The sequence below is a fragment of the Aythya ferina genome, assembly GCF_964211825.1.
Source record: "Aythya ferina genome assembly, chromosome: 4".
NCBI classification, from domain to species: Eukaryota; Metazoa; Chordata; class Aves; order Anseriformes; family Anatidae; genus Aythya; species Aythya ferina.
Window position 1 is genome coordinate 38,143,075 of NC_140300.1, and position 19,522 is coordinate 38,162,596.

General features: G+C 38.1%; 1 protein-coding gene across 1 annotated transcript in view; it reads left to right on the forward strand.

Annotated features, from left to right (window-relative positions):
* Window positions 1–19,522, forward strand: part of LOC311436130 (uncharacterized protein) — a gene marked incomplete at its 5' end in the record, with an annotated part of 364,735 nt that overhangs the window by 330,524 nt on the left and 14,689 nt on the right. The window contains 2 exons of the mRNA XM_084517972.1: window positions 6,022–6,110; window positions 13,313–13,444. The remainder of the gene's footprint in view (window positions 1–6,021; window positions 6,111–13,312; window positions 13,445–19,522) is intronic.

A 19,522-nucleotide genomic window follows, 5' to 3' on the forward strand; every position in this document is an offset into this window, starting at 1 on the left:
TTAGTAAGTGTTATTTAGTATTTTGGGAGATTTAATCTTATATATATGTCATGTGTAGTCTGACAGTTGCATATATGCATTTGTACAGATTTTAAAAGTCATTTGTACTTCAAGGATATAGAGATAATGTCAAAGTTATTTAGCAAAAGAAAATTATATATCTTGTGGTGGCTTTCACAGTAGGCTTATCCCCTCCTCCTCCCTTATCATATCACTTTTATCTGCTGTCAGCAATCTAAGCTGACTTTCAACAACAGGGGCCGCATATGACCTAAAGCTGATCCTGAAACATTAACAAAGGGGAGATTAATGTGGAACAACTCTGAGTCCTCGGATTCTTTCTTTGTGTCTTACACTGCTTAGGCTGTATTTTTAAATGAAGCAAGCAACAGCTGATAAATAAAATATCCTCAAGTCTTTCTAGCTCTTGTGTGTATCAGCTTGCTTCTTAGGAAAACAACAACAACAACAGTATTTTATTTTTTATTTTTTAATACTACGTTTGTTTTCCTTTATGAATATTTTTTTTTACAGGTTCTAGAAAAGAAAAGCAAATATTTGAAAGGGAGAACAGTGAAGACACCCTGTATGAAAACTCACAGTCATTGCCAGTTGATGAAAGTTAGAGCAGGCTGCTCTGGTGCCGTACTGAAGCTTAGGCAAAGGACAAAAGCTCAGCGATGGTTTTACATGGCAAAACCCATCTCCTGCCCCATCCCATGGGTGCTCTGCGCCCGATCTGAGTGCAGTGATGACCAGTCCCTTCGCTTTGCATGGTGGGGACAAGATAAGGGCATTTGTCACAAAGGTGGGGAAAATGCACAGGAGGCATAAAGTTACAAGGAGGCAGAATTGTGGCAGTCTGGTAAGGCCTGCACCTCAGCCATGCTGCTCTCCCACCCCACCTCCCCTACACTGGCTACAAAGCAGCTTCTAGTCATCTGGGGCTATATGTTGCTCGTGGTTGCCTTAGTCTTTTTCCTCCCCATTGCAGGCTGATGTGGTGGTCTTTGACTTTCACTGAGTGGATAGACGTGCTGGGGCAGCCAGTATTTTTTGTTCAGAAATTTGCACACTGCGTAACACAGCGTGGCCTTGACCTGCCGCTGGGGCTGAAGGGCTCCAAAGCTGTAATGCAGCAACGTCAACTCCTCCTCTTTTATACAGGAATGTGATCTGCAGGAACTTTGAGTTACAGCTCTGCTGCACTTCATCCTCTGCTATTCGTGCTCATTAAAATAAGATTTCCGACCCTGTTGTCATCACAGTTGAAGCTATGAATAAAAATGCCATAATATATTTCATATGTATGTATGTATATATATTGCTGAGGTGGTGTAAGAAGCAGATATTTTATTATTGATAGGAAGTTATGTCTTGGGGTGTAGATGGGTTTTTTACTTCTAATAAAGTGAATACCAAAGACATACTCTCCTTTCCCCTTTATCTCCCCCCCCCCCCCAAATCTCTTGTCCGTGTGACATTAAAAAGCTTAGTTAGCTTTTTCCCTTCCATTTTTCTGCATGACCAATGGAGTAGCACCTACCAGCCACCATTATCACACAATTTGGACAATATTGCTCATGATACTTCGCAGTGGTGCCTTTCAGTCATTCTGAACTCCCCATGACCCACATATGTCTCCTTCCCCTTCACTGGTTGAATCAACAATTACACTATGTTGATGAACACCAAGAATAGGGAAACACACATATGCATTTGCTTTTAAGTCTCAGAATTGACTGAATACAGAAGAAGCCGGTGGCAATTTATGACCTGCTGAAATACAGTTATCTTAACTGATATATGGGGATTACCATAATATTTCCTATTAAGTCTATGTGATTTTCTTTCCATTTCCATAGATAAAAATGGTAATACATTATCACCAGTGACATTGCAGGCACTGACTTTAGCTATAAAAATAAAAATCTAGCTGTATACATAAATAATATTAAGATTGTTGCTGTTAGGTGCTGCTGATTGAAGTATTCAGTCTTAGTGGTCCAAGGTTATGCTGAACATACTTAACCTTCTAGAAATTTACTTTAAGGATGCTTCTAGTTGAAAATACCCTAATAAGTTCTTCCAAATTCAAAAGTTCACCAGATGTCATCATTAAGAGTTCTAATACAGCCGACACTGTGAATTAGACAGCAAATACTATACTGTGTCCCTGTAGCTTTTTAATTCACGCAGAGTGACAAATATACTACATTACAACGGTGCTCAATCACTGTTCATTTTCCTCTATTCCTCGCCACATAACAAAATGCATTATGTGATAAATTCGTTACTACTCTTCTGGCTGTTTATGGGAAATTTCTTTCTACAGTAAAAAAATACAACATCAGAGACATTATTTGATTTAATTACAGTGTTTTCAAACACACAAAGCTGTGATTATTTTTCTTCCCAAACTGTTGCCTTCAAATTGTTTGTCCCTGGAACTACACCACAATTTCACTTCTGCTCTCCTCTTCTATCCCCTTTACTTGTGCTAGTAAAACAATTTCATCCCACTTCTTCAGGTGAGTTACATGTTGCTTTGTTCACTGAAGAATGAAACTTGTAGCCAACTTATATGATTTCTCTCTCTCTCTTTTTTTTTTTTTTTAATTCAAATTTTGTAAATCCCCCCAACTATAAATCTAATCTATCCTCCCAGAATGCAAAACTGCCAATTTTTTTATTTTTATTTTATTTTTATTTTTTTTTTTGTCTATCTGAAGTGATGCTCTCTTTGTTTCTCTTCTGCATTCAGACTGACTCCATTTCAGTGAATGATTGGACACTACCACAGGGAATGAGGTTTTGCATTTTGTTGTCACTGTAGATTTCCAAAATAGTTTTTTGTAACAAAATAGCTGTTTACTTCTGATACTATTACAAGTAAATTATACAGTGGGACAGGGCTCACAATGTAGAAGTCACTATAAATCTCTATATCATCTCTACTTCGGTTTTTCAAAGCAAAACAAAACAAAACAAAAAGGCTTCTCAAAAAAAAAAAAAAACAACCAACAACAACAACAAAAAAACCCTGCATAACACAGTTTATCCAGATACCACCTTTTCATTGCAGTCCAAATGAAAAAATAAAGTTAAAAAAATAATAATTATAAGGACTCTGAAGTATTGAGGCATAGGAAAGTGTTTTACACTTTTCTGTTTATCTTCATTAAAGATTATACAGCTTTTTAAAGAACAAACCATTCCTCCAAAGAATGTTTCTTGGGTTCCATACACTTTGAAAGCAAGCTGAGCATGTCAGAAGACCTGCCATGTTGTGCTGGGGCATTTTGTCCACACAAGTCTTGCTAGGGTACTTCACTGGAACAGAGATTTTGCCTGGTAAAAAAATAAACTTTTCTCTTCAGCCAAAGTAATAGATTTTATGTTAAAATGTCTCTTGAACAAATTACTCTGAACAAATAATGTGGCAAGCCAGAAAATCAGGTGCTTGTATGATACTCGGACTCAATCAGCCACCTCTGCAGCCAGGATCTGAGAGGGATTACTGAAGTTTGGGGAAGAGTTTGAAATGTAACCAACAAAAATTGAACAGTATTTTTGCAATGACAGACGTTTTCCATTTTCCTTGTGTCTGTGTATGCTAGGTAGCTTTTATTGCATTAGCTTTTATGGTATTATCTACTTCATTGTGTCAAAATTATGTTACATGTTGAATGAAGATAGCACCAAGAACAGAAATAAAGGAAAGGAAATCCTGTTTTCTAAATGCAATTTTTGCATCAGTGAAGCAAATTTGAGCATGAGGACTCAGTCTGATAGGAAATAACAACCTTAAAGGACAGAACTGGATGTTACAAACTAGAGAGCTGTATGACCCCAGTTTAGTGTTAGAATAGTAGAGCAGTAGATGAGATTCAGGAATCCCTCAGCCAGTCATTTCTCTCCACTTGTTTGCTGAAGCAGTAAAACATCATCTGCTTATCACTGGGCCTGTGATGGGAAGTGTTTAAAAACATGCATAGTATAGCATGAAGGAACCTAATATTTGAAAAAGGTACTGTCCAATATTGCATATACAATACCCAAGTAACTGTTGAAGCTTAAATACTTAATTTCAAATTACTGGAGGTAAAAAAATAAAAAATGTAAAAAGTGTTTTGGACAAAAGAGACTGCTTGTGTCTTGTGGTATAGCCTATAGCCTACATAATTGCATTTGTTTTTCTACAAGATGATATGTGTTTTATTCTTCCATCAGCAGTCTAGCTATCATGAATTTTCTAATGTTGATGAAGGTTTCTTCCAAAGAAGAGCAGGCAATGAGAGTTCAGATTAAATTACATGAACAGACATTATTTTATTCCTGGTTTTGTTTTCTTCTGTTCACTTGCTCGCTTGTTCCCTTGCCTTTTGTGTTTATTTGTGAAAGAATGGCAGTGTAATCATGTACTTTTTAACAGATACATCATACAGCTGCGTGACTCTGTTTTAAAAATGCTGCTTCAAATCATTCCAGTTTCATTACTGTTTTCTTCCTTTTCTGAATAAAGCTAAGCAAAGGAGCTTGTCCCAGAGCAGATGCTGCCCAGGTCCTGTTCAGTGGTGTGGTCACACTGCTGGAGAGGTCCTTCATTGCCTCCTCCCCAGCTTCTTCCCTGTAAGGGTACAATGCAAGAGCAGTCCTTTTCTACCAAAACATTTATGAAATCATGTCAAGCATGTCCTCCCCCACCTCACAATTTTATTGACCTTCCTTGACCCTTCCAGTAAATAAAGCACATTTCTGTGCTTTTATTGCATATGAATCTACACATCTATCTAATCAAACCGTAATACCAAGTACATTAGGTGTCTTAAAAGTGATCATTTTACAGAGCTGAACAGCAAGAGCAACAAAAAAAAAAAAATGAGATGGGAAATAAATTGTGTATTCTCATGTGTAAGAGTATGTAATGAATGTGTAAGAATGCTATATTTATATTGAATGTGAAAGAATATTTTATCAGATAGCCCCAAGCCACATACACTTGCATTCAAGAAATAAATCTTGTTTAATGAAACAAATCCTAGAACATGGTAATAACAAGTTGTACAAAGCAGAAGAGGGAACATAAATGAAGGAGATGACTGGTGAACAGACAAATTAATGAGAGTAGGTTCCTTCTGATGATTGACGAGGAATCATTATGTTGAGGGATGGTGGAGGGAAGCAGGGGTGCTGCCTGACACAGAACCCACCTGGATGGCCCCTTCTGCAGGTGGCCAAATGGCGGGGGTACAGGCTGAGCTTGCCGTCAGCCAGGGATGTGAGGTGAGATATGTGGAAAGAATTATGCAAAATACCGTGGAAGGTTCTGGAAAGGATTGCTGGGATGATTTGGAGAGGTGTAGTAACTTGGCATGGGTTCTTACAGAATTGCTGCTATGGGGATATGAGCTGTGAAGGCCCAAATGTAGGTAGTGGAACTCGTGTCCTTCACTTGGATTTTATGGAAAATTAGTCCTACAAAACAAGGTCTATGTTTTTTTATTTTATTTTATTTTATTTTATTTTATTTTATTTTTTTATTTTCAGTGGAACCATAAGTTATTGAAAACAACAGCATTGACTAATGTAACCTGGTGCATGACTTTATTCAAAAACACATTTTGATTAGAAAAACAAACCCACCAATCCTCTGCATAGTCAATTTTATTATCATAAAACACTTTTCAGCTGTAATTTAGCTACCTACGCCTGCTTAGAAGGGAACACAGGTGGTTCACTGAACGATGATGTGTCACACCTGAGAATTTGGGAGGATTTTGCTGTTAGAGAAAAGGGAAGTGGAAAGAACATGTCTAAAGAAAAAATAGAGAATGAGATTTTGCGTGTGTATTTTATTTATTTATTTTTAGTAGGCTCTGTTTAAAGTAAGGTCTAGAGAAGGTGAGAAAATAAATGTAGTTGGTCTTAGATGAGGTCTCTGAGACGTTTTGTTCTGATGAGGCCTCCCTGAGATCCCAAGATGGTGGCATTTTGCTTACGCTTGTGCTCTGTTACCAGGCTGCTGATGTGAGGGGCTCCTGCTATGTGTGAGAAAGCGGTGTTTGGCACTACATGTGGGAATGTGAATGAGCAGCAGAAGACTTCAGGTATGAGTGGTAGATACATGTTTTAATCTAGCTTTGAAATAATATATATATTTTTTGAATTATGCAAGAGACTTTGTTATTGTGGCTCCTAAGTGCAGGTAGAGATCCTTGGTGTGGCTGAGTCGAGGCCTGCTCTTGAAGTCTTGTGGACATAATCCAGTGTGGCTCCTCATGCAAGAAGTGGAAATAAAGCGACGTCTTGTGCAACTGTAGGTGCCTCTTTAGTGGTGGCCTCTTCCTGATGTGATGCTGTTCAGTATTTTTGCTGAGTGAAATAGTTGCTGTGAGCAGTTACAAAGGGAGCTGAGGTGATGTAGTGCAGTGATATTCTAAATGAGTTAGGTAGGATTTCTTAGATGAGATCATTTGAGAATATGTTTAAATGATGCTGAATGTTATATTTGCTGTGTAGAAACAAAGAAAGAATTCTATGCTTATGAGAGAGAGTTGTCTGATCTGAAGTAAAGGTGTTTTTAAGGTATATGATGAAAGTTGCAGAAAAGTAATGAAACTTCAGCATACCTGATGAGATGCTTTGGCTAAGACAGTGTCTGTATTTTGATAATGGAAAACCAGAAAAATGAATCAGGAGTAAAGATGTGGTATTTTTAGTGAAACCACAAGCGATTGTTATGCTGATAAGAGGTGGAAATACTGGAAAACAGGGAAGAACTCGCAGGGGAATTGCTAGGATGCTTTGTGATCTAGAATAGAAATATAACAGCAACAAAAATTATTTATTTATTCAAAAGAAAACTTTAATGCGTAACTTTACGGTGCTCTTATATTTGTTTTGCTGCCTGTACCAGGTGTGTGGTTTTCTTGTTTGATTGCATCCCCTAATACTGTATGAGCTGTGGATGCTTTTTTTTTTTTTTTCTTAAACCTTTTATGTGTATACTCTCTTAAGAATATACTGATGCACATCTATCCTTACACTACGCTACATGAGACTAGACTTGTATGAGTGTGCTTGTTTCTTTGCTTTTGTAAGCTAAGACAAATCAGGAGCTGACCTGTAGCTTAGGCTGAAGTCTTGGTAAGAACAGGCTGGGAATATGACAGGATGTTTGCTTGACTGAACTGTGTCCTCGCCCCATTAACAAAAGGGATTAGAACTTGGAGTCTTCATAGAAGAAAACACCCCAGAAAAGACTCAATGTTCCTGTGCCACATCTTGTCAGAAACAGGAGGCTGGAAACCTAATGGCAAATAATCTTTATAAAACTGTAATAGAGGTACTGAGACTCAATATCATCTTAAGACATATACACACTTTTCTTTTTTCTTTTTTCTTTTTTTTTTTTATGGAATGGGGGCAAGTGGCTGGCTTGGAAGAGTTTGTGGACTTGTTCTTAGGCAATTTATTTCTAAAATTCTTCTTTAGAATTTACCCAGTAGCGAATTAAGATGATTTGACGCAAAGACATGAGTGTGTCTTGTCACATGCTTTCTCACCTGCTTAGATCTTTTTACTTTTTGTGGTTCAAAATCTATAAATCTCTTCTTTATGTAAAGTAGACCACCTAGGTCTGCCACCAAAAGAATATTACATGTTATTATAGCTCTTTATGTTGCATCTGTGCCATAAACTTAAGGAAAGTTCCTACATCCACCTCAAAACTTAAAAAGTTTTGCCTGAAATGTACTTATAAATGACTTATTTGAAGCTTTCAGTCCTCTTTTTGTTCTTTTACTGGAATTGGGGGTGGTGATGGCGGTAATCTTAGACAATGCCACAATGCAGGCAAGGGTAAGTTACGGGGTACATAGGAATACGACCACAATTGTGGGCTACAGGAAGTTGTCATGAAAGGAGTACCACAACTTTAGAAAATTTTTAAATTGCTGTGAAAGAGCAGTACAACTCTTTGCTCCCTCCACAGTAAGGATATAAAAGTAGGAGAGAAAACCAGGATGCAGTGTGCATCTGTTTCATAACCAGTTGAAAACAGATATTGGTTCATTACCATGATCTGGTTCATGCTAGAGATTTTTTGTGTGCTCTTGGATTAAAAGAAAAGAACACAACACATGAAAGTGACTTTTAATGCAGATTTTGACAATAGAAGTGATTGTTAATGATAGACACACCTCTTCTATAAGGATCCTGACCAGAAGGGTATTTTAATTGCTGCTTAACCAATTTCCTATAAAAGCAGATGATCATCCATTCTACTTAGAAGTTGAAATGTACGATTTCAAAGTGTCTCAGGAGTACTCTTGCACATATATAGTAAGTCATCTTGGTGTGCTTTGGAATTCAGGACCTTAAAATGTACTGCTTGTACTACTTGAGTTTAATGGGCTGTCAGCTGTCCAGGCAGATCCAGTACAAAGCCAGACATGTCTTTAATCTTCAAAGAACATAATGAAAAAAGTGAATATATTTAGTTATTAGCTAGGAGGTACAAAACAAGTGTGGAGAAAAACAGTGCTCTTTTTTTCCTGTCTTGAATTAAATAACTGGAATTTTAGCTGTCCATGTGTCGAAAACATCTACATAGTAATTGAGGAATTTACTGAAGAGGAAGTACTTATTTGTCACTATTTAGTAAACAGTCATATAAATTCAACATTTGCTCAGTCTTTTAAATTCCCCACATTTGAAAATGTCCTCATTATCTTTTTTGTACTTTATGCCATACAAGGAAAAAAAAAGTTGAGCCTGGATTGAATTGAAGTTTGAGTCTCTGAGAGCAGAATGTAGTTTAATTTTTCTATAAGGGAACCTGTCAACAGGAGTTCCATGTGCACAAATCCCTTGTATTTAATAATTGTCAGTTATTTTAAACAAATGGATTTTATTTCATGCTTGCAATAAGAAATTTCTGACCTTTACTTTCCTCTAAATTCATAAGCTGCTTAGTAGTCTCAAAGCCCAGATCTCTGAAGCTATTAAAGGTTATTACATTCGTGGGTGATAATGATAGCTTTTAATACATAGACATGCTGTCACTTACATGTGAACAGTGATATAATAACGATATAGGAGCTGAAACAATCCTTGCTATCTGGTTTTCAGAAGACAATATAGCTATATCACCAGTAGCAGTCCTCAATATCAGTGTTATCCTACTACGGGACAGTTGATCAAGTACATGGCATGCTTTGTTCCCACCAGCCACTGGTAATAGTGGGGAGAAAAAAGCACGACTCATACAACTCTGGCATCTCCTAGAACCAAAGTGCCTGTTAATATCAAAATTATTTTGGTCACTTCATCCAAACTTTTTAAGAGATTCTCAAAAGACTGACCTAAAGAACAGCTGCCCTGAGCAGTAGTGGTGTTGGCATGTGTATGATGAATGAATTCAGTGTCATTGCCAAATTGCTTGTCTGGACATGAAGAAAAAAATAATAATAAAAAAAATACTTGTTTCTTTTCCTTCTCCCTCCCCTTTCTAGCCTGTTTCTGCTATTCAAACTTTAATTTACCTTTGAATTAAATTATTCACTGGGAGCCAGTATGTTGTGTTATTTTTAAGATCTTAAAGCTGTATTACTTTTTTTTTTTCTTTGCAAAATCTTTGAGGAAGAAGAATGTTGCACAGTGTTATATTAAAGCTGGAATTATGTGTGTTCTGCTTATGGCACAAATATATAGACCACTAAATGAAAACCACTTTTAAATAATCAAATTACCTGAGCAAACTCAAATTTCAACACCTGGAGGAAGAGAAAAGCTAACACATGCTAACTTGTGCTAGAGCCATGAGTTTTCATCCAGAAGATGTTCACTGAACTTCCAGTACATCATACCTGAGAAAATACCTTGACTTCTAGGCCTAACCCTGTTTGGACTAAGGGAGTAGCAACGCTCCTTGCTTTGTGGAACTACTGGTATTTTCAGGCAGTTCAATATGTTGTTTCTCTATCAAGGTCCTAGCAGAGATACATTGTGATCCTGTTGTGTGGTAATCTTGGACATGGTTGTTGGTAAGCTTTGGGGGTCTGCAGGATCATGTCAGGGCTCCATCACAGTCCTACAATGGTAGTGCTGTGCATTGGTGTCATCTAAATTAGACAAATGTGGTTTTGGTGGTCATATAACCCCATCATGACTAGCTACAAAAAAAAAAAAAAAAAGGCAAGCAGAGTAGATTGGATAGAACTGAAGACTTTTTCATGCTTGCATGCTTTCTGTCATCTTTAAAATGAGTACCTCTCTGTGCTTGAGCAGAGATGTTGAAGTTGCAGTGAAGTCACCTTCAATTTCTGGAAAAATATTAGAAGAGTTTAAGCACTAAGAAGGTAATGTGGAGTTGCTGAGATTAAATTATTCCAAGTCAATCTAATTTCCTTCTATGCCTGTGTAATGAGCCCTGCAGACCAAAGAGAAGCTGTGAAGTTTAGAGTACTTGTGTGATATTCTCATAAGCAAATTAGGGAAACTACTTCTAGGTGAGTGCAAAAGCAATTAGAGGAAAGTCTGAGGGTATATATCTGTCAAACCCTAAGATGCATAGGGTGCAATCTTTGTGGGTCTCTCCTACATTTGGTTCTGTTCGATATTTTCTGGTAATAACCTGTGTAATAGAAAAATCACTAGGCCTACTAAATGACTAGATAATACTGTTGTAGGAAGAATGGCAGGTGCAGATAGGAATAGCTGAAGTGCAAAAAGTGTCTTGAATATTATGTCAATTGACAGCAAGTTTAAGTGTAAGGTAGTTCTGGCTGAGTTTCCGCTGTATGAATGCAAATAAGACGATAGCTAGTGAGGTAGTAACTCAGGCCACAGGCTGAGCATGAGCCTTGATAAATGCCCTCATAAAAGGTAAACCTCAGACTGGAACCAGTGAACAGAGTGCCATCCATCTCTCTAGTAACCCTTCTTGTCTGTTCAGCACCAGCAAGCCCCTTTCCAGAACAGTATGTTCAGGTTTGGGCAGCATGCTTTGGCTAAATTCTATTTAAACTGTTTACTGCCTCCTCCCTTCTTTTCTCTCTCTTTCCTCATGTGTACTAGTATCAAAAATCTATGGGTTGCTGAGTCTAGAAAAAGTAAGACACAGGTGAGAGCAAGACTTCAGAATTTTTCTTTTGCACTTCCAAAGAACTTTCCACTTTCTGCTGCAGATAGGACAGGGAGTTCTAGGGGTAGGTATGGAGATACTGGCTGGTGAGGCTTCAGGATGTTGGCTGACTCTGTTTTTTAATGAAGCAGATAGGGGAGTGCTGCTTTAGAAGATCATGAAATGCTATTTGTTCAAAATACTTGATAAGAAAACAGTGGATTAGATTTGATTTTTGCCCAGTTTTGAGCATCTGCTATTCCCCTTGGCTCTATTTTCTATAATTTAACGATGTGCAGTTCTGACTTTTCATTTAGCTATTGTCCTTGAAAGTCCCCAAGACTGAAGCCGTGCTGCACAAGCTAATTGGTGGGCTGTCCCTTTATCAGGCTGAAGTACAGCACGAACGTGTAAACATGTAACAGTTTTGTTGGCATTCCTGCTAGCAAGAATACCTTTTACACAAAATATTTTCTTGAAAGAGAACATAAAGAGACAATACCACTGGAACTTGGCTGCTGTTAAGATGTTTGTGCCTGTCTTTAAATAGGCTTATGTGTTCCAGTAAGTGTGTGAAGTATGCTGTGTCAAACTGTATGTATATGTGTGTATATGTGTCTGTCTCTATATTTCTATATTAAGCTTCTCAGCAAGCCTTTGAACAACTTCATACCCCAGTGAACACTACCTGTATTAGATCAGGTGTCAAACAAAGCGTAACCTGTCTAGAGCTGCTCTTCGGTTCATTCAGCTTCCTCCCGATCTGTATGTCTATGGTACTCCATATCTAATGAAGTATCTAACATCTATATCCCATCTAATGCCATGTTTATGGTTACAGCTTTAGTACAGCTCACAGTGACTGGGCTCCAGTTGTAACCAACCGGAGGGGGGAAAAAACACACTGATTCAGGAACAATGGAAAGTTGAAAATTGAGTCTTGCTTCTATGTTTGGAGAGCTTCTAGAAAGCTGTGGTTGCTAGAAATGAGGTAATGGAGGAAAGCAAACGAGGGAGGATGAAGAGTGGCTTAAAGGACAATTTTTTTTTTCTTTTTAGATTTCTGTTTGACATGGTTCTGCTTTCTTTGCTCTTGTTTGGTATTGGTGGTTTTTCCCACTAAATTAATGTGACATCTGGATTAGAGAGAAGCAAATCCTTAAAAGAAAGTGTTTCAAATGCGAAGTTTAGGGCAAGGCAGTCTAGATCATCACTTGAAACCAGTACAACTCCATTGACATCAAAGAGAGAACACTAATTTACATAAGCTGTGCATCTGACCTTTTGTTCTTGTGAAACTTTAGAATAATTTACAATATAATATGTAGTTGTTTTTCAAACCAATTCCATTTTAAATGTTTCTGTGATAAAGATAACTTTGCTTTTAACTGTCATGAAAGTCCAAACTAAAGCAAAGTATAGCATAATCAAAATACATCAAAAATACAGCTCGTTTATTAGGTAAATTCTGACTTATCAAGTGTCCTTGAGTTTCTGAGTTGCCTCTGATCTTGCATCAAAAATTCTCCTTGTGCCTTCTCCAACACTCATTATCACTCATTAAGGGTTGAGATTTAAAAATTAGAAGTAAACGTCAGATTTTTGAAAAGCAGCTCAATTTTCCTCCTAGAAATCATTCTTTTCAGGCATCAAACTCGATTCAAGCTTTGAAAGAGGACAACTGTGAATGGACATCATGGCTACAGACAGACGAGCATGTTTCACATACAGAAACACAGGGGAAAAAAAACACTCACTATTACACTCAGTTTCTTATGGGATCCTGTCATCCCTGGCAAAGCATCCGTGGCTGTTATTTTGAGCTCTGTCATTTAAGAATAAATCTAATAAGCCTAAAAACAACCAGAAGGACAGCTTTACATTTTTAGTAAAATAGCTTTCACAGAAAGTAAATGTGAGAATGTCTATATCTCACTGAAAATCCCTAGTTAGAAATCGAAACATGAGTAAGGGGTTAAAAATAAATGGTCAATAACTACTGAACCCAGAAAAGAAGAGAGAAATTCCAGGATATTGCTTTGACTGAAATTACAGCATCCTTAAATGTACCAGAGCTAGCTGCATGCTGAGGAGTGCAGGTTACTTCTACTCTTTCATTTAGGTGTCAGTAGTCATAATGATTTCTTTGTCTAAAAATAAATTCTGACTCGAATCTCCATTTAGGGATGAGATGTATGTCTGGCTCTGTGAAACGATAAAGACGTGCAGCTTTGATAACTGACCCCGTTATCATCTACCTCCTGGAGATGGGAGCGGTGTCTCGACCACCTTTCCCCATGGAATGGGCTTGTTCGGGTAGGACTCTTGCACAGATAGGTGTGCTCCATGGTCTTTAACATACTGTGCTATCCTTGCTGCCAGGGGGTGCTGCAAGGCAACTTGACCCAAGCTGGTGTCTGAACATGTAGGGACGGAGCCCCTGAGGAGCACGATGGTCAGCAGTGCCATGGGGGTCAGTGGGGGCACACCATTGCAAGGCACAGGTTACAATGTTGCAGGTACTCTGTCCCTGCCGGCAGTCAGGCTGTCTGTAGCATGTTTGTACATGTTGTACATGGGTGCATGATTACAGAGGATGAAGCCCTAAGGCAACCTTTTCTTTTTTTTAAAAAAAAAATATATATATTTAAAAAACCTTGAAATCCATTTCTGTCTATATTAGCCTTGCCATCTGAAACATCTTCATGTGTCTTTTTTTTTTTTTTTTTTTTTTTTTTTTTTACTAAAAGTACTATACCCTGCCTCCCCCAAAAGGATGCACTTCAGTAAACATGGCTCAGTGTTTGAAACTATATTACTTATTAAGAGTTATATTAATGAGACAGGACAGAATCACTCCCTCTATAAGAAGATTGGGTAGTTTATTTCTTGTCTTGAGCGCCTGTCATAAGTGCTTGAAAAAGCTTTTATTTATAGATGGACCTCCATAAGAAATGGAATTTTCTAGGCATGCGTCTTTCTGGTTATGTATTGTGACAATTTGAGTGCTTCTACATGATTTTTGTTGCTGATTTGATTTTCTGAGATGTGTTTCTATTTGCAGTTGGTGCTACTGTAGTACTTGCAAACATTAATCATGCTTGAATATGGAACAGGAAGGGGAATTATACTGCTGATGAAAATGCCATTAAATACGTAAAGCCTAGGGGGCTTTTGGAAAAAAAAAAAAAAAAAAAAGAAAGATACAGAATAATATTGTATTCTTGTAGCCCATCCACAACCTGGGGGTGTGTGGGGAGCAATCTAGGAGGAGTTGAAACTAACTGGGTATCTCATTACATTGAAAATGAAGAAGGGTAGAGGCATGAAGTAACTGGTGGCTGGACAACCCAAATACCAAACCTTCATTTAGGGAAGATGAACTATCGTCCATTTCTCAAGCATCTATCTCACAGTAAATAAGTCATGTAATAGGAACGCTAATTAAAAACTGACTGAGATCTGTTGTAGCGTACTCAGTTTTAAATCGTGTGTTGCTCTTCTGTGGAGGTGATTGTTATTATCTTTCCCACTAAAGATTAAAACTATTCACATTTCAGTGAATTACTCTTTCCCTATCCTCCCCACATACTCAGGATAAATCACAGGACTTCTTTGTAACATGTACTGCCCATCTTTGGCCTCAGCTGTTGTGGTCCAGCTGACAGGCAAGCCACCTGACAAGGAAGAGCCTCTCTTACCATGGAGTCACTGGTTTAGGACAAGCTGGCTGCATGTCTCTTACTAGAAAAGCTTGTGGACCAGACCATCCTGTTGAAATGGCAACTCATGCCCTGCTGCTTATGCCTTGCTTAACTAAGCAAGGAAATGCTTTCTAAATGGAGTGCTTCTTGTTGTCACCTTCCATAAGCAGAGATCAAATAACTGATGAGCGTTAGCATAGCCCACTTCATTTTGTCACCTGGGATCTCAGCCCCTGCTGCATCTACTGGTGCCCACCCTCTTATCTGTATTTCACTGCAGCCTGCTATGGAATTACAGTGTACCTGGTAGTGATTTAAAGAACAGAACCAAGAAGTAGGAAAGGATAACTTCAATACCTACTAAATATCTTTGTATCTTTCCTATATCTTTTCATTTGCATAGAAAGCATTTGTACTGTTTATATGGAATCATAAAATAGCTGTGTCTAAGGCATGCTGCAACTGATCCTGTTAATAAGTATTGTGTTGAGGAGGTGGAAAAGAAAACAAGCCCAAACTTCTGGTGACATGACAAATGATGGGATGTGCTGCCCATGCCCCAGATGATGGTGCTCCCCTTCATACAAAGGAGCTCTTCTGGTTCAGTGAGACTAATGTGGGTAAGTCATTCCCACGCCTACCTAAGGGAGACCCACATAGCCCCAGCTTTTTGGTCAAATCCTGATTTTGGTGGGCACACAGGTGGCCTATACTTAAAGGACCCGTTATATGGGGGAAATTTCTGGTGCCTGGAGGCCAGTTCTCTGATTGTACAGAATTATCAAAGAACCTGTGAAGCTGATCAAATATTTTTATGGGACTTGCTCACGTTTTTAAATCATAATAATGAGTAGATGGCAATTCCTAATGGTATATATGGCTGTGATAAAATGGGATCACTGACAGATTTAGTTGCTAATAGGCTATCAGCCTTCAATGTGCAACTACATCCTGGCTCAGAAGCTTCACTGCAGGGCTCTGATTCAGAGCATTCAGCAAAGATGTACCATCCCCATCTATATTTCTGGGTGCAGAGTTGCAAGTATCAACCTGCTGTAGATACTGTGAGTCTTTTTGGGAGCAATAGCCCCATGCAGTAGGTTTCAACTTCTTTGAAGGCTTGAATCTCCTTTAATCTGGGTGTATTTCAACCTTTCTTGTTGAGAGCTAATAGTGTCCTAATGGCCATATGCTCAACCGAGAATGGATGCAATACCTAACAACAAGCTGCCAGCCTCCATCCCAAATGAACATCTCTTATAATTGCCTGCCCTGAAAGCGAGGCACCGATCAGTACCAGCTCCAAGTCGTGTGTGCAAAAGGGCGTGGGTAGTCTCTTATATGTGGATCCTCACCTGCTGTTGGTAAACAGATTTCAAAACCATATTCAGTCTTGGATAAGTATAAAAGTAGAAACCAAGACTGTGGAAGTATAGATAGCCAAGTTTGGTGGCACAAAGGCTTGCAATTTTTAGTCTCAGTTTCAAAGCTTTTTCGAAGCTGTGAGGAGATGAGTTTTTAACTTTTCCCAATCATTGCTCATTCTGTTTTGCCCTAATGGGCTGTTTTTGGCAAGATGACACTTGGTAAGAAGTGTCTTTAAAATGGTGAGAAGGTAGAAAGCAATAACTGCCATCCCAAAGTAGTGAAAAAAAGTAATTTATAAGACATATGTGTGTATATGTGTGCTTAAAGAAACCTCTTCCTTCCCTGTTAAAAATGTTCTGATGGTGAAAACCAGCATCTGCAATTTCATGTTGAGCTCTGATTTTAAGAAAGTGAGAAGTTCTGCATTTTGCTTGAGAGGGGGGAGAAGAAAATCACTTTTTTGGGAAGTTCCAAGCTAGTCCCAAGGGCAGTATCTTGAATATAAATGGATATAACATTCATTTTCATTTTTCCTGCTCTTCGTTGATAGGTATTTTCTACATGTTTTACATGTTACACTTGTCTCAAATGTCACTCAAGATATTTTCTCATTTATAACTCTTTTCTGCAGCTCCTTCAGTAATTCCAGTCTATTGCCTTTTAGCACTTATTGCCTACTGGCAGATGCAACATATTCAGGTCACACGAGTTTATTCAGCACGGAGATGACTTTTGAGTGAGAATGCTCAAGTGAGTAGCTCAATTTTAACTCAAACTGCCAGCAACAGTAGAAAATAAGCTTCTCAAAGAATGTTTTATTTCTTTACTACTAAAATCTTAATTTCTAATTTTAAATGAACTCTGTGACCAAAATAATTTACCACTGTTATATGGCTAAACTTAAAATATGTTTTTTTGTGTGTTTGGCTTTCAGGTCACATATTTCTTGTGCTGCATCAATTACATGGTAGCACTTTATATGCTTTTTTTTTTTTTTTTTTTTTTTTAATTTTTTTATTTACAGGAATTAGAACCAGGGAACTTCTGTGGATTTCTTCTACCAGAATATGGACATACAGACCCTAGTAGCTGATATAACGACAGGCTGAACTTAGCTAATTTACGGAAGCGGTGTTATGGATGGTTCCAGGAAAGATGTTGCCTTTCAGTATGGTTGTTTTTCTTTTCTTACCTGGGAGAGTCTCCAAGTGAACTGTTGATAATGTAACTGCTGAGATGTGGTGCTGCTCAGTTTTCCCTGCAGGGAGATATGAACCTTGTTTGCTGTATGGTGGGGAAAACTCTCAAACTCTGGGAAGCTGCTGCAGAAAAATCCTCCTTCCTTATGTCAGAGGAATCTCTATCAGATATATAAAAATGGGAGGTATGAACCTAGCATACCCACATATGAACAATCCCCACTTCTGGGGTTAGCGTCTTTACTCTTCTTCTTATATGTGATGTATGCTCTGTCTTTTTCTTAAGTAGACAATGTACTTATGGATTTCTCCCCAAGATTTATTTTAGTTCAGTAATCCTACTAAACAGTAGCTATTGCCATCAGCCCTTGAAATAAACAACCAAGATATAATTGGAGGTGGTAGCATTCAGTGTTGAACTGCCTAATGCTTTTCAACACAAGTTTTTCAGTTGCTGTTTTGCAACCCAACAGCGTCTGTTTCAGTTCAAGCTGCTATGCCAGATAGGATTTCCCCTACCCTTTTTAGCCTTTCCTGCTAAATGGGAAAACATCTTGCTCAAAACAAAGCTAGAATAGGTGTGCTTTCACTTGCTTGAAAACTCCATGGAGCTCTTGCATTACTCTGTCCGTTGTGTTTTGTAGGGAGTTGTTGTATTGGCAAGGGATTCTGTGATGAATCAGTAAAGGGTCTTTGCTCATCTGTGAGATTACATACAAATGTGGAACTCACGTCTACCTAGATGCCTTAGAGATATAGTTGTTGTAACTATAAGACTTCCATGTGGAAGCATACTTGGGGTGGGGTGGGGGGGGGGAAGGTATTTTTAGAGTTTTTTACAGTGCGTTTTTCCTTTATGTGAAGTTCTTGTCAGGTTCAAGGAGTTTTAGAGTAATGATCAGTGAAGAAATAGGTGAAAGAAGTCAATTAGGAAGTTTTGGCACTATAGGGTTTCATAGGTGGACCAGGTTGGACCAGGACTGAAGTGAGAGCCTTGTATAACATAACCTTGGTAAGTAAGGACAGGAGACAGAAAAGAGAGAGAGAAGGAGATCTTAATTGAATCCTAGCTTCAATACTTTTAGTTCCTCACTCTGGCCTCTGAGACTACAAGGTCTAAGCAAAAGTCTTTGTCATGCCACATAGCATAACCTTAGCATTGCTAATGTCAGTCTCCTTCCATTAAAATGTCTCAGCTTCCCCCCACCCTGCCTCAAATCCCTTTAAAAAAAAAAAAAATCCCTGAAAACCAACTTTACTTTGTGGTTTTTGCAACATGTACACTGAAGGAGTGTGTTCTTTTTCTGCTAGAGCTAGGGATTTGACTTCTAGAAGCGGATTTGATTTTTTTTTTTTTAATAGGAGTAATGCTATGTCCAGGTGTTCTAAATTTATGTATACAAATAAATATCCTAATAATTCAAGTAATAATGTAATTCATAATAGTTTGCCTTATTCTGAACTTCAGACTAAATTCACCAAAGGGTTTTCTTCAAGCTTGTTCCCTAGACTCGCTTCTTTTCTTTGATGTGGTGATTACCAGTGCATTCACCCAAATGACTTGAAAGAGCTAGTAAAATGCAAAGGAGGACTACAATAACACTACCAGCATAATGTCATATTGTACCACATGAACTCCCTGTTGAATCTGGGGCAGCTCCAGAGGTCTGGCAAACAGTGTTCTGTCCAATCAAGGAAACAGTTGTTTAAAAGCAACCTAACACCTGTAGCTTTCTCCCCACAGAAAGAATGGAGAAAAATTATTCCAGTACCTCCTTTTTATAATGTCTTGAGTGCAACATGTAAATAATAGTCTTTTTTTTTTTTTTTTTTTTTTTTTTTTTTTTTTTTTTCCTCTCTCTTTAAAGAAAATCTGTAAGGAAGGACTGCTAATCATGTTTGATCATGACTGGGGAGGCCAGGCAGGTACCCAGGACATGGCACACTTTGAGCTATCTCTGTAATGCAGGCGTTGCTGGTGTAGCTCAGGCACAGCCTGTCTAACATCTTCTGGAGCTGAAATGCCAACTTGTGGAGGTCACTGTCAGAGTTTAAAGTTCTTTATGGAAAATACAATAGTTGTGTGATGAAAATAATGTAGTACTTAAAAAGATTCAGAACAT